General features: G+C 37.9%; 1 long non-coding RNA gene across 1 annotated transcript; it reads left to right on the forward strand.

Moving 5' to 3' along the window:
* The first annotated feature begins 22942 nt into the window (after positions 1-22942).
* Positions 22943-26543, forward strand: LOC150039409 (uncharacterized). The gene is made up of 3 exons (XR_016534438.1): positions 22943-23044; positions 24038-24153; positions 25611-26543. It is a non-coding gene; the product is annotated as an uncharacterized LOC150039409 (long non-coding RNA).
* Positions 26544-26833: the final 290 nt, after the last annotated feature.

Raw genomic sequence — 26833 nt, forward strand, 5'->3', positions numbered from 1 at the left:
GATTCACCTCTGCATTCTAATGGCTGGAGTATAAATATTTGTTAGATGGTAATGGTGAAGGCATAAGCTTTCGTATTGGATATAGTTGTGCCAGTATAAACAGCTCTGATTCCCATACAGGTAATGAGGCTCAGTACTCAAGTCTTTTGTTTATTTATAAAGTAAGGATCATTTGTGTCTCAGGACCATTGTGGGGGATTGAGCATGGAAATGTCAGTAGTCAACTTGGCAAATTTCCAACCCATCAGCTCTCTTTGCTGCTCTATTCTGCCTTAACTGGAGGTTCATAACCATCAGGTCCTCAGACAAAGCTTGAGGACAAAGCCCAGGACCAGTGCATGAGAGAGAGAGAGAGAGAGAGAGAGAGAGAGAGAGAGAGAGAGAGAGAGAGAGAGAGAGAGAGAGAGAGAGAGAGAGAGGGAGAGGGAGAGGGAGAGGGAGAGGGAGAGGGAGAGAGACAGACAAAGAGAGAGACAGAGAGACAGAGAAAGAGAGGGACAGAGCAAGAGAGACAGAGAGAGAGACAGAGACAGAGAGAGACAGAGACAGAGAGACAGAGAGGGAGAGGGAGGGAGAGAGGAAGGATGGGAGCTGATGCCAAGAAAATGTCCTTGAGGAACAAGAAGCAGGTATTTGGCAGTCACTGAACCTTCCAGTGCCATGGTTTTAGAATCAGGAGAAATAAATTAAAAATATTTTTATTACCTTTAAAGTAGTTGTACACAGAAATTGCTATCAACAAAGGAGTTTATGAATACAATGCCTCTTGGCTTTGTTCCTTATAGACCACCCAACTTTATAGTATTGCTGTTATAACACCCTGAGAAGACTAAGATCTTCAACCTTGAATGACCCCATACCTTCCTGGGAGGTGGGTCATGCTTCTATTAGTGGCTACAGACAAAGAAATCACCTTGCCTGGTATCCAGTCTTGAAAACAAGCTGGGTTCTGGGTAACATGAATATCTTTGGAAGCTGGGGATTGGTAAAGGACAGTGCAGAATGCCTTCTAAGGCTCGAGTTTTGATGAAACTGATGTTTGGTTCTTTCCTTCTAAGTCAGACATGTAGGGATGTTTCCTCATTTCTTCTGGTGAACTTTCAGGAAACCAGGGCATTCAATTCAATATGTTTTCCTATATCTGAGATCAATACATACGAACATACCCCAAATTATATAGGTACTCTATACCAATGAAGGGAAATGCAGGATAAATATGAGCCCCCAAGTTATTTATGGATATTCTAATAAGAAAATTTTCTGAGACTCAGGTAATTACTGGATAACTGTATTAAGGAATAAGGAAGGGAGGCCAAGTTGAGGGGAAAATACTATATGACTTAATCTTTCAGTTACTCTGTTTATGTGCCCTTATGTCTTAATAACTCCCAGATATTCCTGAGAATTATATTGCTGAATAGAGGAACAGAGGGTTTTGTTGGAGATGGTTGAACCCTTTATTATTTCTTTTAATAATATATAAGACTTCTGGTTTCTCCATATTCTAGTCAATATTCATTATTATTATCTAATTAAAAATAATCTTATTCATTCTAGTAGATATGTAATATCTAACAAAATCTTAGTGTGGTTTTAATTTTCATTTCCTTTAATGACTAATAAAAACTTGCAATGGTTATTGGCCATTCACATATATTCTGACACTAAATATGAAAGACTTTAAAATAATTTAAAATGAATTTCCTATTATTAAAAACTATCTATATATCTGTATTGCTTTGATCTAAGCTGTTTATCAACCATACATCATGCAATATTTTTTCTCAGTGTGTCAGTTTCCTATTCTTTATTGGTGTTTTTCTTTTCTGATGAATAGGAACTTTAAATCCAACCTAGTATAATTTATTAAAAATTTCCTTCATAGTTAATTTTATTCTGGTTCTTGTCTAGGAAATCATTGCCATTTCTCATGCTGCAGAGATATTCTGTAAAGCTTTCTTCCTGAAACTATAGCTTTAGATTTTACATTCAGATTTTTGGTACAATTTAAAGTAATTTAGTATAAGGTGTGAGGTAGAGGTTAGGATTTATTTTCTTTCAATGGATATCCACTGTACCACAACCATGAGTTGGAAAGGGTTTCCTCTCTTTTCTGCAATTATTTAATGCTTTTACTTAGACATTAATTGAGGGCATTGGTGTGTTCTGGAGCTCTACTTTGTTGCATTCCTGTATTTGCCTTTCATTTTGATCCCATACTGTTATTTTATAGCTTTTTTATAGCTCTTGATATTCAATGTCCAAAGTTTTCTAACTTTGTTCTTAATTTTCACATTAAAATATTTTTTTAGGCTATGATAGACATAGATGCATGGTGTGCAGATCCTCCTTAAAAAAATGTATTGCTTAGCTGTAAGGAGGATGGCTAGTGGGTACCCTCCAGCTATTAGCTACTGTCCAGTCTACTTCAGCTTCTGAACTGGGGTCATGCTTTTCTCAAGACAACCACAGTTAATAAATAAAGAAGGCAGAGGTAGCAGAGGTCACATTACTCTTGCTGAAGGCCTAAGCAAAGCAATTATACAATGGCATAGAAAGTTCTACTCAACATGAGCCTCCTCTTCTACATTTTTCCTCTGGTGTTTCCTACCATGCTAGAAGGGCTTTCACTCTTTGACACTTCTACCTGACTGTTCTAGCTTGATCTGCCTTCCTCTTTTTTTCCTCCCACAAGAGTTATTACCCAATACATCTTTGAATTTCCACCTGTAGCTCAGCGAGTCTCACTGGCTTTGTCCTTAAGGAGCAAGCAGTTACAGCAGGGATTTGTGACTGGGTCCACAAGGACCCACTGGGTCCACTGGGTGATTAGGGTGGCACCTGTACAGATTAACACTTGGGGTGTCCCAGCTGTTAAAGTGAAATGCAGCAACTGTTCTGGGATAGGACTATTCACAGATCAGCACTCTAATTCAGGCCTTGGAATATGCAGACGCCATCATCAGAATCAGGATAATGAAACTGAATATTGGTGACTAAATTTCTTGGACATCCTACCAACAGATAATGCAAAGCTGAGAGGAATTAACAAGGAATGGAATATTAACAGTTAGAAAATATAGTCCTTTTGGTAGTTTACAATACACTGTCATCTCATGAAATGAGCAATATACTACATTATTGCTCTTCTCGTTTGTTGTCCTCTTGTTAATCTCATGTTGCTACTGTATCTGACTGTGTTACCTAGCATATTATATATACATGTATTTGTTTATTTGAAATAGGGAAGGGAAGGGGGGAAACAAGATGATTGGGTGGAGGTGGAAGAGGAAAATGGGGACAAAAACATGAGAAGGGGTTTCAATGTCTGAGAAGTAGCTGGTGTGAGAAGTAACTATAACTCCTCTATACATTACAATTTAAAAAATGAAAATAATAAAGAACATATATAAGATATAACAGAGCACCCTCATTTCAAAGGTGGTTGAGGGATCAATGGGAGTGGATCATTTTTAATTCCAACATCAAAGTCTCAATTTAAAGTCTATGACCCATAACAAGGGCTAATATGTGTGGATGCTACTGAAAGATTGGATTCCTCATATTCTATTCATTATCTTTAAGTAGTTGCATAAAGGGGATTTAATTCAACATGCCAGCTAAAGCATCCTGTTCAGTGTTACCCCTTTCATTATTTTCCCCCAGCTATCCTAATCCTACTCATTACCCTGGTTACATTTTACCTGTGTATATAGAGCATTGTATTGTGACTGTAAGGATTCATCATATTTCTATAAATATCCCAGTGTCTCCCATTGATAGCGTCCACCTCCCAACCCAATGTGGGATGTGATGTAGGGATCTTTCCTTACAAGGGAAAGTTATTTGCAGGAACAGATCCCAAAGCACCTACACTTAAGGAATTATATGAACTTGGTGGAAATACCCATGGGACTAATTTCTGCTTGTGCTTAGTGAAAGGGACTACAGTAAAAAAAAATAGCAAGCAATTTAACCTCTTGGGAGTGAAAATGGGAATTGGGGCAAATTCCTGTTAAGAGAACTCTTAAAAGTCTTGGGAACATAAAGTATCCTGTAGCAGAAGCTGTTGACAATGCCTAAATTTCTGTGTCAGATGGTTCAGAGAAGGGTTAAAGGGATCCAGAAAGTGGACATACTTGAATGTCTTTGAAGGTGAAAGACCACCAACGCATTATGTTCTGTGAGGCCTTCAGGGAACTCATGTGCTAAAGGCACCAGGGATGTGCTAGTGAAAGGAACCTAGCATCACTCAGTGCTCCAAACACAGCTGTCCTATTCCAGTCAGGGGTGGCTTTCACAGAGCCCAGCCCCAAATAGCCATAGGGATTATCTCATTTCCTCTCCTCATAAAGCAGCAGAGCCTAGGAGGTGGTGATTAGCTATGAGAGCAGGTGTGGGGGCTGAGAGAGAGCTGTAATTCACATTATAGTTGGCAAGATCTCACCTGCAGAAATCTGTGCACATGGCACCTCTTTGCCAAAACAGTTTGATAGGCTAGGAGGACCGCTGCTTTGACTGTATAGTCATGTCAAAAATTGAGAAAGCAGGAGATGAATGGTAGTTGTCACAATGAAGAACCCACAACTTTTCTTTTCAGGATCTGGAGTAGTTTTCATATCTGAGATCTCACCATTGAAGCACTGAAAGTGGAGCTGTAGCTCAAATGGTAGAGCGGCAGCCTCCAGCTAAAGAATTAGAAGACATAACACAGGTCCTGAGTTCAAGCTTCACTACTGACACTCAAACCCAAACCCCCCAAAACCCCCAAACACACACACACAAAACATTGTAAAAGCAACTTTATTCATTCTGTGCATTTCCAAAAGTCTATCATTTGGATAATGAGAATAAAATAATATTTCGAAGAATCAATTTTAAAAGTACTCTAAGGAGATAAAATATGATAACTTCCTAATCAATTTGATCCAAATAAGGAGAAAAAAACAATAAACTTAGACATGGAAAAGGGAATATTGCAATAAATATTTATACAATATCCAGGGGATTCTGAGGGAATAATTTCAAAACTTGTAATTAAATATACTTGAAAACCTAGAAGAACTTCATGAAGATGCACTTGATCTACCAAAATTAGAAACTAGGGAATATAAACCACTTACAAAGATCCATAATAGAAGGGTTACATGATATTTGCCAGATAGATGGTGCATTAATTAATCCTTCTATTAATTACAATAAAAATATATGAAAAAAAGATTCATAATAAACAGTGTGTTTGAAGTAGTCATAAGGAGTCTTTTAACAAAGAAAAGCCAAGACCAGATAGATCCAATTTCAAATAATCAAATATGTATATACATATATAATATAACAGATAACAAGGTGAAATACTGTAACAATATGAGATAACCAAGGGACAGCAAAAGAGATGAGAGATAAGATAGTACATTAAGGACAACAATCACTCATTATATGGCTTTTGCTTCTATATCCTGGAGGTCCTTTCATTTATCGTCATTCTATATGGCCTTATGCATCTAGGTTTTGTTCTGTTGTAAATCACTGCTAGTAGAGCCCAAGGTTTCTACTGATTATAACAAATGAGAGAAACCCTTGAGCCTATGATCCTTTGAATCTTAGCCCTTAATTCTTTAAGCTTATTTATCTAAGTCTACAATCTTGTCTCCCCTCCATTGACAGGTTACCACACTAATTAGTATTCTGTCACCTAGTTTCTGATTATTTTTTCATTTTTTTCTCCTTTTAAGAGTAAATATTTTTCTTTTTAACAAATTGCAATCGAGATCCTAGGCTCTTCCTCTGTTATCTTCATCCTGGTATGAAGACCAATGAATGTAGTTATTTTACTTTGTAATGTTCATATTTCCATTCAATTCTTCTTTCTCTTCTATTTCTTATGACTTCCTGTTTTTGTTTCCTGAGTGTTAGTAATTGCCTGGTGAAATATTTTTTGTAGTGGTTGCTTTAAATTCCTTGTCAGACAATTTTAACATTTTTTAAGAATAATTTCTCATTAGCATCTTTTGATTTCCCATTATCTGAACTGATGTTTCTCTAGCTCTTTGAATACTGAGTAAATTCAAATTTTATCCTGGCAATGTTGACTATTATGTTATGAGGCTTTGACATTCAGTAATCCTATGGAGAATGCTTTGTTTGCTATAAAGCAGGTAATTAATTAATTTAGATTTAAGCTGAACTTACCACTCTATTTTCCATGGAATGTTCTACAGTTGATTCTGTTTTCAAGGCCATCTTGGTGGCATTTGGAGCTGTCCTCTGTGCATGCGTGTGTGTGTGCGTGTGTGTGTGCCACCCATGCTTAGGCAGAGGCCAAGATTTTCATATTTTGTTTGAATATGAGGTGTTTCAATAAATTAGAGCTACAAAGCTTCCTTTAGTGTTTTAGAAAAAAATCACCCTCGTGCCAAATTCAGTATTTCAGGTTGTATTTTCATAATGCTTGAGGTGCCATTGGGAAACTGCTTCTACTCCTGGTCTAGTGTTTTGGTAAAACTGAGCTCCATATGTCTATGACATTGACTGTGAGAATGGGAGTGGTGAAGTCACCATGATTCAAGTCTCTGATTAACCATGGTTCTGTGCTAACGTGCTTTTACTTTGAATTCTATTCTGCTTCCCTAAACTTACTGGCATTATTTACTTTTCAGATTCTTGAAAAATCTGATCGGTCTGTAGTTGCATCTAATGAGAGAAAATGGTAGACTCAACTAGTCAAGACTAGACGCATCTACCATATCTGAAATGAATTCCTCTACTGAGTATTTTGCTGCAGAAATTCCATAGTGTTTTATGTTTAGAGATTCTTGCATTCTCAGATGTTTACTTTCTTCTCTCATATCTCACCAATTGCAAACTACTTTCAAACCAGAAAAATGCTTTTCTTGTGCAACCAAGGCATGAAAAAGGGATTTGCTGTGATTTAAAAATAGTTTTATTTAATTTTTTTATGGGGGCCGGGAGTTTGGCCTAGTGGTAGAGTGCTTGCCTAGCATACACAAAGATGCGGGTTCAATTCCTTGGTACCACATACATAGAAAAAGTGGTTCTGTGGCTCAAGTGGTAGAGCTCTAGCCTTGAAAAAGACCAAGGACAGTGTTGAGACCCTGAGCTCAAGCCCACGACTGGCAAAAAAATAGTTTTATTTTATGATTGAATTTTTGTCTTGTCTATTTTATTAATATTTGAGCATTTTCTGTTTCTCCATGGTTCATTAAACACTCTCTCTCCTATCTCCATATGATAATTTCTGTATCATGTTATCATTTACGGTGATAAACATATTAATGGTGCCCTTGTTTCTCTCTGCATAAAATTGTACTTTATTTATACTTAGGGATACATAGTTTTATAAATTTTACCATTTCCTCCCAAAAGACTGTCTCTTAATTTTCATCTTGTTATTCAGCATGAAGACTAATGCTGACTCTTCCAAATTTGGGGTGAATTAGTAGTATGTATCCTAATAACAAAGCCTAAATTTTTTCTGTTCAAAGTATTGTAATAGTATGTTTAATTTTTTTGTTTTTGCAGTTGTAGAGCTTGAACTCAGGGCCAGGACACTGTTCCTGAGTTCTTCAGCTCATGGCTAGTGCTCTACCCCTTAAGCAACAGTGCCACTTCTGTTTTTTTGTTGGTTAATTGGAGATTAGAGTCTCAAGGGCTTTCATGCCCAGGTTGGCTTTGAACCATGATCCTCAGATTTCAACTTCCTGAGTAGCTAGGAATACAGGTGTGAGCCTTCGGTGCCCAGCAGTATGTTTAATTATTTAATTTCCCTTTTTACATGCTATTTGCACATGCGCATGCACACACACACACACACACACACACACACACACACACACACACACTTACTGGGGCTTGAATTCAGGGCCTCAACCTCTTCCTGAGCTTTTTCCCCCAAAGTTAGTGTCGTGCCATTTGAGCCACACCTCCACTTACAGCTTTTCACTAGGTCTCACAGAAATGTTTGCCTGGCTGGTTTCAAACCTCAGTTCTCAGAGCTCAGCTTCCTGAGAAGCCCATATTACAAGTGTGTCTGACCAAAACAAAATAAAAGAAAACGGGCAAAAACTAATCATGCACTCCTAAGATTCTGGAGTAATGCACTGAAATTAGCTAGTGACGTGTAGGGTAGTATCTATTTATTTATCTTTTTTTACTGGGTAGTACCACCTTGACAGCATTTGCAAACCAATTCCTTGTGTTTAAGATTCATCAGCCTGAGGAGTCAGGTGGAATAAAACAAGAATTTATATATATTCTTTCCTATGGTGCCTATTTATCCAAAATTCCACTAGTAACCAATTTCACTTCTAATAGTTTAATTGTTCTGTAGTCAGAGCTGAGTTCATTCTGTAACCCTTTCAGTAATGCCAAAGAATTTCCTCTGTGTGTGTGTGTGTGTCTGTGTGTCTGTGTGTATGTGTGTCTGTGTATTTTCTGGTTTTTCTAATTTTCTTTTTTTTTTGCCAGTCCTGGGCTTGAACTCAGGGCCTGAGCACTGTCCTTGGACTTTCTCAAGGCTAGAGCTCTGCCACTTGAGCCTCAGCACCACTTCTGGCTTTTTATCTATGTATGTGGTACCAAGGAATCGAACCCGGGTCTTCGTGCATGCTAGGCAAGCACTTTAACCACTAGGCCAAACTCCCAGCCCTGGTTTTTCTAATTTTCTGAGTAATCAAGTTACCTGAGACGCTGCCTTAAAATTATCTTTTTGTTGTTCATATGTTTAAAGACAATAAATTAAGTGAGCCAAAAAATAGAATGGAAGAAAGAAAGCCTCTTCAACAAGTGGTGCTGGCAGAACTGCTCAAGCACCTGCAGAAAACTAAAGTTGGATCCATCCTTCCTTATCACCCTGCACCAGGATTAACTCCAAATGCATCAAAGACCTCGAGGTAAAAGCAGATGCACTGAAAACTTTACAAGAAGGAATAGAAGATACACTAGGTCTCCTTGGCACAGGTCAAAAATTTCTTAATAAACACCCAGAAACACAACAAATTAAAGAAAGTTCGGACAAATAGGACTGCATTAAACTTCAGAGCTTGTGAATGGCAAAGGACATAGCTAGCAAGTTAAACAGAAAGCACACAGAGTGGTAGAAGATCTTCAATAACCATACAACTGACAAAGGCCTCATACCTAAAATATATCAACAGTTCAAAAAATTGAATCACTCCCAAACTAATCTCCAAAGAAACAACCATCCTATTAAAAGATGGGCCAAAGACTTAAAGTGAATCTTCTCTAAAGTAGAAACAAGAATGGCCTATAGACACATGAAGAAATGCTTGACATCTCTGGTCATAAAAGAAATGCAACTCAAAACAACTCTGAGATTCCACCTCACTCCAGTTAGAATGGCCATGATCATGAAATCTAGTAACAACAGATGCTTGTGGGGATGTGGCCAGGAGGGATCACTATTACACTGTTGGTGGGAGTATAAACTCATTCAACCACTCTGGAAAGCAATATGTCAGTTCCTCAAAAGAATAAACATAGAGCTCTTTCTATGACCCAGCAATCCTACTACTTGGCATTTACCCAATGGTCCAGAAACTAGGACACACTAAAGCCACTAGCACAACAATGTTCATTGCAGCACTATTTGCTATAGCAAAGACATGGAACCAACCAAGATGCCCCTCAGTTGATGAGTGGTTCAACGAGATGTGGTATTTATACACAATGGAATTTTATGCTGTCATCAGAAAGAAAGACATTGACTATTTGTAAAGAAATTGAAAGACTTGGAAAAAATCGTATTAAGGGAAGTGAGCCAGACCCAAAGGAACATAAGCACAATGATTTCCCTCATTTGTAATATTATTACAAACCTAGGACTCTCCTAGCAGAGGACTACAATAATTCAAAACCTAGATACATGAGGCCATATAGGATGAGGATAAATGAAAGGTTCCCCATGATATGGAAACAGGAGCTTTATATTATTTGATTGCTTTTCTTAATGTACTATATTATTTCTTTTGTCTTTTTTGACCATTGGGTAATCTCATATTGTTACAGTATCTGACTTTGTTACCTGGTATATACATATATATATATATATATATTTGTTTATTTGAAATAGGAAAGGGAAGGAGGGAGAAACAAGATGATTGGAAGGGGTGGGGGGAGGGAAATGGGGACAAAAACATGAGAGGGGGTATCAATGTGTGAGAAGTGATGTACCCTCTGTCTGGCAAATATAACTGTGACCCCTCTATACATTATTTTTAAAAATACAGTAAATTGCTCAGGCTCTAAATTTGGAGTTGTGTCATTCTGTCATTCTTAAAAAGGATTGTGTGTGTTTGTGTGTGTGTGTGTGTGTGTGTGTGTGCCTGCATCATGTACTTTTACTTATACATCCTCCATAGTTGGGATGACAGTTCTGTACTATCACACCCAGCCTTATTGGCTCAGATAAAATGCAGCTTTCTTTCTGTGTTCATCTTTAACTGCTGTCCTCTTGATTCCTCCCTTATTAGTTATCAATGTACTAATGTCAAAATCGTATACATTTAAGTCAGGTTAAGCATGTCCATCTGCTTGATCATTGCTCCTTTCTCCTAAAGTCATGCTAAGCTGTCTAAAGTTCAAGTTCCTGGGCATAAGTGATTTTCCTGTCTTAGCCTCCTGAGAAGATGGGACTATATGTATATTACATACCAGTCAAGGCTTTTAGATTTTTTTTTGCCAGTCCTGGGCTTCGGCTCAGGGCCTGAGCACTGTCCTTGGACTTTCTCAAGGCTAGAGCTCTACCACTTGAGCTTCAGCACCACTTCCGGCTTTTTTCTATGTATGTGGTACCAAGGAATCGAACCCGGGTCTTCATGCATGCTATGCAAGCACTTTAACCACTAGGCCAAACTCCAGGCCCCGAGACTTTTAGATTTTACAAATAAATGAGACCAGTAACACTTACCTTTCTGTGCCCCTCTGACTTTATTTTACACAGTGATTTCCAGGTCTAGCCACATTGTCCCAGATTACACAGTTGCATTTATTTTTATTGTCAAAAGGTATTATTGAAGGGACAGTCTTGATTTTGTTTTTGAAATGCCATTGCTTATTGTGTATACCGATTGTTTTTAATTTTTTATTGTTATTTTAAAGGTGATATACAGAGGGACTACAGTTACATAATTTAGGTAATGAGGACATTCTTTTGGGGCAATGTCACTCATTCCCTCACAGTTTTCCCTCCCATCCCACTGACAAGTTATCTAGTTGATTTTCCAGGTAGTGTCTACTGAGTACCATGGCTGCATTTCTGCATCTTTTGTGATGGGACATTCTTAATTCTTGTTTTGGCTTCTTGGGGCTGTTGAAATATAAAACATTAGTTTACTTCATTGATGTTTATAATCATCGTTACTTTTTTTTTGCCAGTCCTGGGCCTTAAACTCAGGGCCTGCGCACTGTCCTTGGGCTTTCTCAAGGCTAGAGCTCTACCATTTGAACCACAGCACCCATTTCTGGCTTTTTCTATGTATGTGATACTGAGGAATCGAACTCGGGTCTTCGTGCATACTAGACAAACCCTCTACCAGGAGGCCAAACTCCAGACACAATCAATGTTATTTTTATATTTAGGATTTCAAGTCTTTACCAAACGTAAGAAGTTTATCATTTTTCCTCACTTTTCAGAATATCAACTATTTCTAAATGAGAATAGGTCAGGAGAGTGGGTTCTATTCCATTTGGATGAAGGGTTAAAAAAGGCCTGCTTTTTCCTATATCATGTTACAATTTCTGTTAGTGCTCAGGCTAGTTGGTACAGCCTCTTAGATGAAAGCAAACATGTTCAGAATGTGGCTGGAAGCTTCCAGTTCAAGGATTCTCAAGCCTGCCTTAGCTGTGTATCTATAAACATGGAACTGGCTCCAAGACATTACAGGCCCTAAACAGTCTTTCTATCCTGACCCTAGGTCCTTTCCGACTATGTTCTACCAAGTGTTCTAGACTTGGGTTGGCATCTGGTGCTAAGTTAATCCTTTCCAATTTTGTAAGAGAAAGTATTCATTTGCTACAGAATATGAAATATGCTAGAAATTCTTGTCAAACATTTTGGGTGTTAATGTAGGTTTTTTTTTACCCTTTGACAGAAAATGTCATGGATATTTTGAGAAAGAAAAGGGAAAGGGAACTTATCTGAATTCTGTCATAATGCCATCTTCCAAGAATGACAATATGCTTTCTTCTTCACTTCCTCACCTGTTATTTTTATCTGAAAATCATTTCTGCGACATGTCTGCTGGGTTCATACTTTTTGGTTGCCTATTTTTGTGATGAAGTTTTCACCTTTTTGATAGCATTGCCTATTATCATCATCGGTACTGTTTTTATGCCTACTGACTTACATTCGTCCCTTATGACAGAAATCTCTCTCCTTTTTCATGATTCCTTTTGCTATATGAACACATGAGTTGGGAAATGAAGCCATGTGTAAGTTTGAATTTTGATACTTATATCAAAGACAAGATTGGTAGATAGAAAAAATACCACCTCCATCTCTGTAACTTCAGGTTTACTTCAGAGTTCTAAATTTCTAGATGTATGGTTCATGTTCTTTCGATTCTAATTTTCCTTCATTTGATATGAGGGAACTCCATGATTCATGAGTGCCTATCATAAGACTCTGTCATGTTTCAGAATTGTGTCTTAGGAGACCTTAGTTGTCACAGCAACAGATAGTCATCCAAAGTAGGTATTTTGATGATTATTTCCCAAAGCTCAAGCAACCTAGTTTAATTATGGGAAACAAAATTTTATAAGAATCTGAAAGAATATTATCAGAAAACATGACCACACCGTCTGTTTTTTAGCCTAATAAATACGTCTTCTTTTCTGTGTGTTAAAAAAGAATATTGTCAGAAAATCTACCAGCAATATATGTGTGTGTGTTTCTCTATCTCCTTTTCCCTCTTTCTCCCTCCCTCCCTCTCTCTCTCTGCGCACACACACACACACACACACACACACACACACACACACACACCAATCGAAGACCTGAAGAAACAACTAGAGTAAGAGTTATTTTGTAGAGTTGCTAAGTCTTTTGTAGTCTGTCATCTACTCATTTGTATCGCTTTTGTACATATGGCTAAGATCATATATACCAGTGACATAAGTACAAAGTTCCCAACTCTAGTTCAGTTCAGTTCAAACAAGTGAGACTAACTAAAGTCTCCAAAATATCCAAACCTTCCTTCCGAGGAAAACACTCCTTGACTTCTCCCTTATGTCTGAAATTAAGATGGTATTTCTCAGAAAAGAGAGTATATTAGCTGGAAATAAAAAAGGGGCCTGCCACAATTCATTGGACATGATTGGCCTCATTCTCCCCCAACCCCCGTTTTAGTACTGGTACTGGGACTTGAACTCGGGGCCTTAATCTCTATTTTGGCTTTTTCTATTAAGGCTAGTACTCTATCACTTGAGCCCTATTTCTATTTCAGTTTTTTTAGTGGTTAATTGCAGGTGAGAATCTCAACCCAAATTTTTCTGTCCCAGCTGGCTTCAAACTTCAGATCTCAGCTTCCTGAGAAGCTGGGATTACTAGTGCTTAGCAGGATTTATTCCTTTTTAGAGGAAGTTCTGTATATCTGGGATTCCTAGTGCTCATTGACCAGTGGTAGACTATTAAATATTGATTTTAGCTTCAATCTTTTTCTCTATATGTCTGTTTCCAAATCTATAAGATGTGAACAGACTGATATACTGACTACTGGGAAATTTAAAAAGATCGTGCATATAAAAGTAGCTAGAATAGCACCAGGTATATAGCATACACACAGTTTTGAAATCTGTTATTTTCTTGCACTGGACAATAATTCATCATTTTTCCCCTTAGGAATATTTTTTCTTTTGGCTCCCTTTCTATATAATTTTTCTTTTTTCATATATTTTATTGTAATTAATAAAAGGGTTACATTATATTCACCAGATAGAAGGTGCATTTCTTCACATACATTGATACCCTTTCTCGTGTCTTGGTCCCCATTTCCCTCCCCTACCTCCACCCCTCATCTTGTTTTACCCCCTTCCCTATCCAATTTCAAATAACCAAATACACATATTTCCAATATATCAGATAAGGTGAAATACTGTAACAATATGAGATAACCAAGGGACAGCAAAAGAGATGAGAGATAACATAGTACATTAAGGACACCAATTACTCATATGGCTTTTGTTTCTATATCCTAGAGGTCCTTTCATTTATTGTCATACTGAATGGCCTTTTGTATCAAGGTTTTGCTTTTATTATACTGAGAAATATTCCATGGATTCCTAGTTTCTCCATTGCTTTTAATGTAAAGGGGTGTTGGATCTTGTCAAATGCCCTTTCTGCATCTATTGAGACAATCATGTGATTTTTGTCCTTGCTCCTGTTGATGTGTTGAATTGTATTAATTGATTTGCGTATGTTGAACCAGCTTTGCATCCCTGTGATGAATCCTATTTGATCATATTGTATAATTTTTTGATGAGTTGCTGAAGATGGTTGGCCAGTATTTTGTTGAGAAGTTTTGCATCAATATTCATCAAAGAAATGGATCTATAGTTCTCTTTCTTTGATGAATCTCTGTCTAGTTTTTGGGATGAGGGTTATAGTGGCTTTGTAGAATGAGTTTGGCAAAGAGCCTTCATTTTCAATTTCGTGAAGAGCTTGAGGAGTATTGGTATGAGCTCTGCTTTGAAGACCTTATAAAATTCAGCCCCGGGCTTTTCTTGGGTGCGAGGTCTCTTATTGCCATTTCTATTTCACTGCTTGAAATATGTCTGTTTAGTTGGATTAGGTCTTCTTGGGTCAGTACGGGTATGTTAATATTGACTAGAAATTCATCCATTACTTCTAGATTCTTCTATACAATTTTTTTCTTATTCTAGTATACCACCTTAGCCAAGCCTCTGTCTCTAGTTTGCAGAATTCTGCTCCTTTGAAATTGCTACTGCATTTGTCCACTTTCAATGTGCTAGAAATCTTCCTCTTCACATTAGTTCGTTATCCTTAAGTAGGGAAGTTTGCCTCTTTCATTTGAAAGCCCTCTTTATTCCTTTAGCTCTAAAGTCTTAGTCAACAGACTTAAAAACACTATGGGATTATAGGTGTTTTTAGATTATTGTAATGCTTTTTACGGCCCTCATTCCTTCATGATAATTCTATATCATTCCTTTTAGTCCAAATATCAAGCCATTGAAGAAGCAAAGTTAGGAGAGTCCATTTTTCTTTACTCACTTCTATTGACTCTTAGTTTATTGATTCTTTGTACTTCCTCAATCTCAGAACAATCAAGAATGAGCTTACTGTGGGTCGCTGCAGTTGTCAAGATTCATCTGGTACTTCAAGTTTTTGTATTTGTTTTTGTGTTACTACTGGGGTTTAAATTCAGGGCCTGGACAAGCTCTGTTAGCTTTACCACCAACACTGATACTCTACGACCTGAGCCACATCTTCTCTTTGGGCTTTTATGGCAGGTAATTGTAGATAATATTTTTCATTGACTTTTCTGTCAGGGACAGCTTTGAACCTCAATGCTTGGATCTCAGCCTTTTGGGTAATTAGGATTACAGGCATAAACTACTGTACCCAACTCCTCCTGTACTTCCTTTTCATCACCTCAATGTTTAATTTTATAGTTTGGAATAATTATCCCTCAATGGGCAGACCTTGTTTCCTTTTGATAATTTGTTATTTGATGGACAAAATTATTAACTTACTCCAGTTGGATTGCTGGGATCTTTTGAGACAACTATAGTTTGTACTGATCAATACCCATTGCATTTTAGTTATTTCAAATGACAGAGAATTGCTTGAAAGCAGGGACTAAGCCTCATTCTTTTGTCTTTGGTACCTAGAATAGATCTGGTACAAAAGAGGATAATAGCCCCAATCCACTGGGCTTTTATTAGGGGCCACTTTAAGTGTATTATCTTGCTCAGTCATCACTGTAAACACATGGCATAAATGTCACATCTCAATTTGGGGGATCTGACAACTGTAATACAGAGAGGAGTTTGAATGCCATGGATGAGGCATTTGGACTCTGTACTGCTCTTTCCTGCCCACACAATTATTTAATTGAGTACTAGGCCTTTCATTCTTACTAGAGCCTGTTCCAAATGCAGAATTGTGAGAATTATCATCCTCCTCAGAGTTTCTTGATTTAGAATCCGGTATATTCTGTCTCTTACATTTCCAAAATCTGCCTTTCGAGGTGTAAAATACACATTCAACTTTACCTAAGGGATGCATTATTTTGAGGGAGGAATAAGGTGGCAATTTTTATTTTAATTGTGATTTTTCATTTAAAAAATAACTGCATGGTACCTTTTAATTTCTTTTTTTTAAAGTTTCAAGGGGATCTTTAATAATTTCACATCAATGTTTAACGTCTTTAAACTTTAAAATATACTCAATGTGTTAGTTTACTAACTCTACTTTTGTCACTGGCAACCTATTTAACGTCTAGCAAGACTAGATATTGTAAATTAGGACTCACCTGTCCTTTATATACCCTATATGCAGAACAAAATTAAAATGCATAGACACAAGAGACAATGGTCAATCTTGCTTCACCATAAACCCACTGGTTGAAAGACCTCAGCACATCTCCTCCCTCCCTGAGCAGTGCAAGCACCTTATGTACTGCTCAGGAGTGATTTTATCATTCCATTTCCAAAAGACAAAATTTCATTATGAATTTTAGTAAAACTATATCTACAAAATGAATTATTTACTACCTCTACTTTTAACATACTTTGTGCACTTCTAAACATCTAGAGAGACCAGATGTTTCAAATAAGGACCTAATTGTCCACTATATACACAGTAGTGTTGAATAAACCATACACATGTAACAATGATTCTGTCTGAAAGTATCTTCTAAGCAAGAGCATTCAGGAGCATTCTAGCCTAGAACCTTTCATTTCTTCCAACTCCGCTCTAGTATCACACTTGATACAGGTACGTAGTCACAGATGTTACAATTTTGCTTCTGAAGTCTTTCTCAGAAGACAGTCTTTCTATGAATTTTAACACAATGCATGCACATGTGTTAAGTTTACTAACTCTACTTTTGTCATACACTGGCAACCTCTTTAATATCTAGAGACTAGATATTATAAAATTAGGACTCATTTGTCCAATCTATACACATTATATACAATACAGCAAACTTAAAATGTACGTAACATACAAGGGAAAGGATAAGCTGAATGTCCTCTCTCTCTCTCTCTCTCTCTCTCTCTCTCTCTCTCTCTCTCTCTCTCTCTCTCTCTCTCTTTCTCTCTCTCTCTCACACACACACACACAACTTTTGCAGCAGTTTTTCTGCCACTTTCTTCAATCCAGTGAACAGACAGTACACTGTTCACAGAGGTGGTTTAGCAACTCCATTTCCAAACAGACAGTATTTTCCCAAACTTTGCAAAGCTATTTACAGTATTATTCTACTTCTACTTTTTAAGTACACCAAGCACTTCTAAATACCTTAGAACTGGCTATTTCATTTGCGAACTTGCATGCTGTGCTCATAGCACTGGTAAATACAATTGCACATGCAGCAGTGGTTATGGTCCGAGGTATCTTCTAAATATGGCCATTTTGGCCCTGGGCCATTCCCTCAATTCCTTCTTTCCAGTGGACAAGTACAGGTATATGTAATGCTTCGAGATAGTTAAATTCATATCTAAATGTCATTTGTAGAGAGGAAGCTTCCTATGACAATGCAACACAAAGTACACAAAATGTGCTAATTTTACTACTTTGTCATACACTGGGAACCTCTTTAACATCTAGAGACTAGATGCTGCAAAATTTGGACTTTATTTGTCCATTATATATACACTATATACACAGCAAAACAAAATGCACACTATAGAAAAATGGCACCTGAGGATGTCCAGGTATGAACACACTAGCATATGACCTTTCACAATTGCTCCCTTCCACCTCCTCCAAACCAATGAATGAGTACAGGCAGTGCATGTCATTCTGCTCACAGTGGTGGTTTCCCCATTCCATTCCTTAAAGACAAGTGTTTCATGTGAATGTTAGCAAAAAGATATCTAAAAAGTGCTTATTTTACTATCTCTACATTTAACATACGTTGGGTGCTTCTAAACATCTAGACAGACTAGATGTTTTCAAGTAAGGACTCAGTTCGTCCACTATATACATAGCAGTCTTCACTGACTGCACATATGTAACAAATTATAATCTGAAAAGTGTCTTCAAAATATGAGCATTCTAGAACCTTTGTCCACCTACCCAGTATGCTGGAATGCTCAAATTTTCAGAAGACCTTTTTTAGAGATTTTTAACACAAAACATACAAAGTCTACTAACTATTTTTGTCATACACTGGCAACCTCTTTAACATCTAGAAAGCCTAGATGTACTTTAGGACCTCTTTGTCCTTTATATACACTATATACACAAGAAAGTAGAACAAAACGGGACAATGTGACTCTTCACTGTAAGCACTGGTGTGGCCCTCTTTACATTTCTTTCTCCTGGGAACCAGGGCCTACAAAGCACCATGCCTACAACTCAAGCGTTGGACTATCCCCCTCTCCCCCCACCCCATGCATTTCACAAGGCTTATAAGACAGACGTTTACACAATGTGTTATTCCCCTACTCCTACTTTAAAAATACATCAGGCACTTCAGAACATAAAAGATACTTAAGCACAGTCGACTCTATATACAGCGAGGGTAATGAGATGCACACAGATCCGTGACTGTCACTGGATCGTATTCGTCGATAGCCTCTTCTTCTCTTCTGTTCCACGTCCTCCATCCACAAAACAGAAATAGGCCCTGACAACAAGGGTGACTTTCTACCTCTACTGTATCATACGTCGGCAACCTCTTCACGTGTGCAATGTCCAGAAGGCCATCTAGATATTAGTTCTTGTGGAAGACTTGTTAAAATCACACTCAATGGGCAAATGAGATGAGAACATTGTTGTGACCGTTTCTAGAGGAAAAAATCAGCAAAAGTGAAGTATGGTAATATATGCTTCTACTCTCAGGAATCTGAGTCAGGAAGACAGAGAACTTAAGGCATGCCTAGGCAACATGGTGAATTGAAGGCCAGTCTGGGCTTCATGGCAAGGCTTGGTCTCAAATAAATACAGAATACAAAACAGAACATAATGAAATGCTGAAACACAGCTTAGCAAAGGTAAATAGGGAGAGTGCAAGGAGGGAAATTCCAAAAGGCATTCCCATGCTTTGGCTTTAAGACCTCTGATTTACCTTTTTCTCTGTCTCTGTCTCTCTGTCTCTATCTGTGTGTGTGTGTGTGTGTGTGTGTGTGTGTGTGTGTGTGTGTGTGTGTGTGTGTCTGTCTGTCTGTCTGTCAGTCTGTCTGTCCGTGTGTCAGTGTTATACATGCCCGAATATGCATCCAAACATGTTTGTCATTACTGGAGCTTGAACTCAGGCCCTCATATGCTTGGTTTTCTGTTTTATTCCTGGCTGGCATTCTATCCTTGAGCCATGTCTTTAGTTCCAAATTTTGCTGATTAATTAGAGTTAAGAAACTGAGGCATGATATTCATGATTATCTAAGCTGACATCAAACTTGGATCCTTAGATCTAAGCTTCCTAAGTAGTCAGGAATACAGATGTGAGCTAGAGAGTTGGGTGTTGATTAGAGTCTTGAGTTTATAAATCAAAGCTAAGAATGGTTGGCAAATCTGGATTTAAGGAATAATTTAACTCAGAGTTTCACAAATGTATTCAGTACACACATAAAGTACTTTTAACTTTGTGGGCCACAGTTTTGGTCCCAGTATTTAACACAGCCATTATTGCATGAAATAGATAATACAGAAATGAATGAATGTTGTTTTATTCCAATAAAACTTCATTTATAAAACCTGGCAGTGGTCTGTATTTGGTCCAAAATTATAGCTTACTGACATCTAGTTTAGTTTAGTGACAGCAGAAGATACATGTAGTGTTTTTCGCCAAGAGGACAATGAAAAGAGGGAGGGTGTTTATGAAACTTTAAGGTAAGTATGTTCTGCAATTGGCTCCCAGCTTGGCAAGAAGGGAAGGGAAGACTTGAGGGAAGTCACAGGAAGGATTCCTGGTCCCAATCACATCATTGAATGGCAGGAGGGCAATAACATAAACAGTATGCAGGAACGACAGCAGGTGGAGGCTCGATAAAGAGGATCCATGTATTGGAGATTGCTTGGTCGGTGGTAAAGTAGTTACTAGTAGTGATAACAAAGTTTGGAGTGTACAGCATGGATAGCATGGAAGGAAAGCTTTAGTAGAGTGGAGAATTTCAGACATTTGGAAAAGAGATTGTTTCTTGGATCAGCTATGTACATTCTAGAAATGCTCCCTCTCTCTTTCCTCCTTTCCTTCTTTCCTTCTTTCCTTCCTTCCTTCCCCCTTCCTTCCTTCCTTCTTTCCTTCCTTCTTCCTTCTTTCCTTCCTTTCTTCCCTCCTTCCTTCCTATTGGCATTACTTATGCAATATTTGATCTGTCTATACAGTATGGAAATATTCAATAGAGGTAACTGATATATCCATCACCTTTCTAACTCACCATTTTTGTGAAGAAAATGTTAAAAATCAATTCTTTGTTTAATTTTGAATTGTACAGTATTATTAATTGTGGTCACAGAGTACTTCAATAGCTCATATCGTAGCTTGTTCTTCAAGTCCTACTAAAACTTTTTTTTTGCCAGTCCTGGGCTTGAGCTCAAGGCCTGAGCCCTATCCTTGGGATTTCTCAAGATCAGAGCTCCACCACTTGAGTCTCAGCAACATTTCCAGGTCTTTGTGCATACTAGGCAAGCACTCTACCACTAGAGCAAACCCCCGGCCCCCCTACTAAAACTTTTTACCCATGATCAATATCTCACTTTCTCTGGTAGTACCACCATGGTAGTTCCACCATTCTACTCAGTTTCTATGAAATTAACTTTATTGAATTTCATGTACAAGTGATATCATACAGTGTTCATTCGTTTTCATCTGTCTTATTCCACTGAGCATACTCTGCATTTTCTTTTATTATAGGAAATTCAGTGACCAAATTATGCCTATTCAGAAATTTAAATAGGGATGATAAAGCTACTTAAGATTTTATATTTAATGAAAATCTGTTAATGTGTAGCTCAAATTCAAAACGATTTCTTCCCTACAGCATTCCTGGAAAGGGGCTGAAAATTTACTAGTATGCAGCTCTAGTGTGACATATGTCACACAGATGGTGACATTGGCCTTGGTCAAAGGGAAATAGTTACTAGAGTGGTCCATACCTATGACTCCTCAGACCTCTCTGAGGGAATCCCACATCTACATACTAGAACACTTACTGAAAATATCTTTGTATTTAAGGAATGTTTTGTGTGTGTGTGTGTGTGTGTGTGTGTGTGTGTGTGTGTGTGTGTGTGTGTTGGAACCTAGTTTTCTGAGGCTTCTGGCAGAAAAACACTCTATTAAGTGCAGAAGAATAACACTTCATACAGGAGGTAGGCTCAATGACAGATGACAACAGAAAGCATCATGGGAAGTGAGAAATGGCTATTTTTGGTCCCCCTGAATGGATGTATCTTAACTTGACATTTCCTTTGCTTGCAAAACAGGAGAAGCAAGGAGAATAATACAGCATGATAAAATGATATGGGACAACTGGGGAATGGAAATGAGGACATATTAATAAAATTTTGATTGTATAATTACATTAACTTCGGTGATTGCCTTACTTGCTCCTCATTTGGGTGGAGAATTTTTTATGAGCAATTATTGTGAACTTTTATGTACTCATCTATGAGCTGTGGGTAAAGGTACAATAGAAGTGTGGCTGTGGAGCTTCAAATTCAACTCAAACACCTGCTATTTGGTTCTGATAGAATTTCCCTGGGAAGTACTAAGTCATTCTGATTCTGTAATCTTCTCTCTGTGCTATATGTGTGATTTTCTTACATTCAGAAAAGATTCCAGAGTTGCATCAAAGATGACTGGGAACCAATTTAAATAAAATTTGGGATAATCACTGAACGCAAAAGAATTTGGAGAAGTTTCTGAAACACCAGAGGTACACAGGCTGTTCTAACACCCTCCTGGAATGCCACATCAAAAGCAGCAGCTTCCCGGAAGGTAAACGATTTTCATGGAGAATTGCAACCCATCTATGATGGGTTTCCTGTGAAAAGCAGGGGTCACTAATTGGATTGTATGAAGCTGTCCACTTTTAATGGTTTGTAATGCAAAAGAGGCCTTCAATCTCCAGAAAAAGGCCAAGAAATTTTTATCAGACAGGTTAAATGAGTAGAAGGCTATATACGGAGGAGTAGAAAACAAATGATTAAATATTAATTCGAAAATATTTGTCATTTCTTAGAATTTTTTCCAGTTTTTATATACTGGATGATATCTTGGGGATGGTGCAAAGGAAAATTGAAACAAAAATGTTCTACCTTGTGGAACCTGCATTATGAAGGAGGTAGATATATTTGAAACAAACAAACAAGATGGAAAGTCAGTTTTCAGTAGGTAAGGGAAGGAAGGCTTTCTTGATGTTGACAGATTAAACCTGGAAATGAAAGATAAAAATGATTATGGGTCAAACTCTTGGAAAGATGAAATCACTATTAATTTCATTGAAGGCTCTAGAAAGTTTAGGGTGGTAGAAATAGTAGGGGGGGCTTTATTCTTGTTATGTGTGATCTGCCTCTTAGCCAACCAAGTTGAGATTTAGTGGTGATTGGATGGATGAAGATGTCTGGAAGTCCAAGTGGAAGCCTTAGCTGGAACTATAAATATAAGAATCATTGGCATAGTCATATTATATAAATTAATTGCATTATATAGGCTTTTATAGGATTATGTGCAAATAAAAATTGAAGGCTAAGCATATGAAGACTGGAATATCTATTGGTCTGGTAATGTGGAGCTTTCTAGAGATTCTGATAAGAGTGGCAGAATTGTAAAACCTGATCACACAGTGTCCAGAGCAAAACAGAGCAAGAGAAATTGAACCAGTAAGTTAATGTAATTCATCAAATTCATTTCTTTATAAAGAGAACTTTGGTAGTAAATGGAATTTGGGGGTCGGAGTCAAGCATTTTTTTTAATAAGAGAGAAATGACATTGTGCTTTTGAATGTCCACTAGAAAGGGGAAAAATTATGATACACCAGAGGAGAGCTACATTTACGAGTATGTGTGAAGGACAGAAGCCTTGTGCACAAAGGGTTGACTATAGCTAGGAATTAATGCTGTTAATTCATGGCACTAAAAAAAAAAAAAGACTAAAGTCATTCTACCCTGACTCTGGATGGCGCATACAGGAATTGGGGGTTATTTAAGGTGTCTGCCTATGGCTTTCATTTGACTGATGGGAGTATGTGAGGGAGATATAAAGTTAGATAAACTGCATTCCAGTGGATTTGGGGGAAGGCTAGTGCGAAATTGAAGTGCTTGGTTAACTGTGAAGGCAGTATATGGCTGGAGTCAGTGCCTTTCTAAAGAGTGGCTTTCTGTAGCCTGTCTTTTCCACTGTCACCCAGGAAACAATCACTAACGTGATCCTACATCTTAGGTACTTATTTCTCTATTATTGTTCATTTCTGTATTCTAATGTTCTGGGTTGAGAGAGAAGGCTATTAGTTTGGAAAGTACTTGGATGTAAAGGTTAAAAAAAATAGACCTTACTGTGTAATATCATAGTTTACCTTTACCCATAAGAAGGTATGTTCCAATACACCCAATAGATGTCTAAAATTGTTAATAACACTAAACCTTATACGCAGGTTTTGTAAGGTTACCATAAGTGAGGTGACCTCTGAGAAGGCTTCTGAAGGACTAATGGGCATATAAAATCTAGAGTATGGTTTTATTGGACCAAAGAAGGATTCAGGTCTTAGATGGAACAGAATAAAATGATAACGATATCATCGTATTTACTGAGAGTGGCATGCAATTAAAACTTTATGAATGGTTTATTTCTGAAATTTCCTGTTTAATGTCTTTTAGGCTTCAGCTGAGTATGGGTAATTAAACCTATGGAAGCCAAGATTGTAGGAAATAAGAGATTAGTGTGTCAGTAACTAACTTGAGCCACTTTTAAATGATACTGCACGGTTCCAGAGGTAGGTTGGGAATTTCATAACAAAAAGAAGTAAATACCCCCCTTCTATTATAACATTGCTGTTATTCATTTTGCTCATCCACAGTTACAAATACTCTTTATGTTACTGCTATCATTTTGAATAAACTGTTAACCACTCTGATCAAATAAGAATCAGAAAATATACTGCACTGGTTTCTCACACTTGTAGTTTTAGCACTTTAGGAGCTGCGGTTGCAGTTCAAAGTCAGGCCAGCCAGAAAAAACAGTGAGATTCTATGTCCCCAAAAAAAGCAGATATGATTCAAGTGGAAGAACACCAGCTAAGCAGCAAGCTGAGCAAATGTGGAAGCTCTGAGTTTAAATCTTAGTACCCTCCCAAATGTTTGTTTTTGTCTTTATCTGTGTAGAATTGAGTTTCTGACCTATGTCATTTTCTTATTTTTATTTTTGCCAGAAAGTCTTTTTCTCCTTCATTTTGGTAATAATGCCCCTTAAGAATACAGGATTCTACAGTTTGGTCAACTCTGCTTTTGCTCTCATGTTTGTAAATGGAAATCTGCAATGTCATTTGTATTTCTTTTGTTGTTGTTGCCAATTCTGGGGCTTGTACTCAGGGACTGAGCACTGTCCTTGGGCTTTCTCAAGGCTTAGAGCTCTAGCACTTGAGCCCCTAGCAACTCTTCCAGCTTTTTCTATGTATTTGGTACTGAGGCATTGAACCCTGGTCTTCATGCATGTTAGGCAAGCATTGTACCACTAGGCCACGCTCCCAGCCCTGTAGTTTGTATTCTGATTCTTATTTTAAAGGATAGTTTATTTTCTGTTCCTTCAAAAATGGACTGATTTTCCTTCTCTTTCCTTCTTTCCCGTCTTTATATCCAGGTATGTCTACCCTGGGTATTTCTTTTGTGTGGGTGGGATATGCTGGATCTACTGGCATGTCAGATATGATGGATTATGTTGGGCTCACCACAGTTTCACACTAGAGCCTGCCCCTAGACCTTTTACATGACTAGTTAGGTACACTTTATTTTTTTACATATTTTCAAATGACTTATAGGCAGAATGACACACAAACACTCAATACTTAATATATACAGTTGGATAAGTTCAGAGCTAAGTAAGCATATGTGGTACATCCAAATCTACAATCTGTGTTCACAGCACATCCACCTACTAGAAGAAGAATCCCAAATGACCCTTACTGTACACTCTATTTTCATTGACAATGAAACAGATAGAGGAAAGCTTAGTTCCCATGGGTTTTCTCTGGAGACACATTCTTGACTTGTGGGAAGTTGATTTGCTTACTTACCATGTGCTGAGTATGGCTTTTCTAGAAGGAAATTTGGATGCTACAAGTTAGAGTTTATGATGGTCCCATTTTTATTGTTTTTAATATGCTTTGCTTATACTCTTGCGAACCATTTCAGTCTTCCTTAATGCTATTTTTGTTTTTGTTTTTTGTTTTTACAGGGCTCTAGCTGTAGAATGAACATGGAAGCTCTCCTTTTTGGCTTTACCAGAAAGTTATTCCAAAGCTGCTACTGCCACCTGCAGAGTCAGCAGTTCTAGCTTCTGAAATGAACTGGCAGTCTCAGGGCTAAGTCTGTGTGGAGGCAAGCACTCTGCTGGATGATGAATACAACCATAAACAGCCTGGACAATGGCCAGCAGACATGTTACTGATCTGGATGATGCCTATTAATACTCTTAATAAGGACATGCAAGTGTCTTTTCAATGTATTATCAGCAAGGACTATTTTACTAGGCCCCTAAATGAAAATAGTCTCAGGGAATTGTTTCACAAAGCTTGGGGACTTGGGAAATTCTAGGAATCTATTTAGAAAGCGGAGGCTGCATTTTTGCACAGTACCAGTCTTGATTTTCTTTAGAAGGGGGGGTATGGAGTTTCATAAAGTCCTTAAATCTGGTAGAAAGTACCCAAGGGCCTTGAATAGAGATGTAAGTGAACAAAGAGCATGGTGTGCATTGATCATGGAGAGAAGGTAGTGAATTTTGCACAGGGAGATAAAGAGAAGATCAAATTCTTTAATGGTTTGCAAGGACTATGTAGAGGCCTGGATTGTGGAAGGGAAGAAAACATTAAAAGGCCCATGCAGATGATCCCATGGAAACGAAATAGAATAAAGTCACCTTTTGTAGGCAAATGTGACTTTTGCTCCTGTATTTCAGTTAACTCTCATAACAGCTTCAGGAGCAATTTCCAGAATGTAAAAATCCAAGGTTTATTGATGGCTAATCTTAGAGATGAAAAGTGGGATTCTATTTGACGTTACCAGCAGCTGAGCCAATGTCTGGTACTTACTGTAATAGGGAAGGCTGTAGAGATAATTTATTTGGAATTGAGGGGAAGGTGGAATTTGATTTGAGAGATATAACTGTCTGATAAAAGAAGTGCATGAGAGTGGCTCATTGTGCGCAGCGTTGCACGGCGCCGCGGGCCGCCATGGTCTAAGGTGGAAGTTCCTGCGGCCGCCGCCACCGCCTCCACTGCCGCTGCTCCAGCACCGGTGCGGCCGCTGCCGCCTCTTTTGCATTGCAAACCATTAAAAGTGGACAATCCAATTAGTGACCCCTGCTTTTCACAGGAAACCCATCATAGATGGGTTGCAATTCTCCATGAAAATCGTTTACCTTCCGGGAAGCTGCTGCTTTTGATGTGGCATTCCAGGAGG

The sequence above is a fragment of the Megascapheus bottae genome, unplaced genomic scaffold (assembly GCF_031878675.1).
Source record: "Megascapheus bottae isolate mThoBot1 unplaced genomic scaffold, mThoBot2.hap1 HAP1_SCAFFOLD_40, whole genome shotgun sequence".
NCBI classification, from domain to species: domain Eukaryota; kingdom Metazoa; phylum Chordata; class Mammalia; order Rodentia; family Geomyidae; genus Megascapheus; species Megascapheus bottae.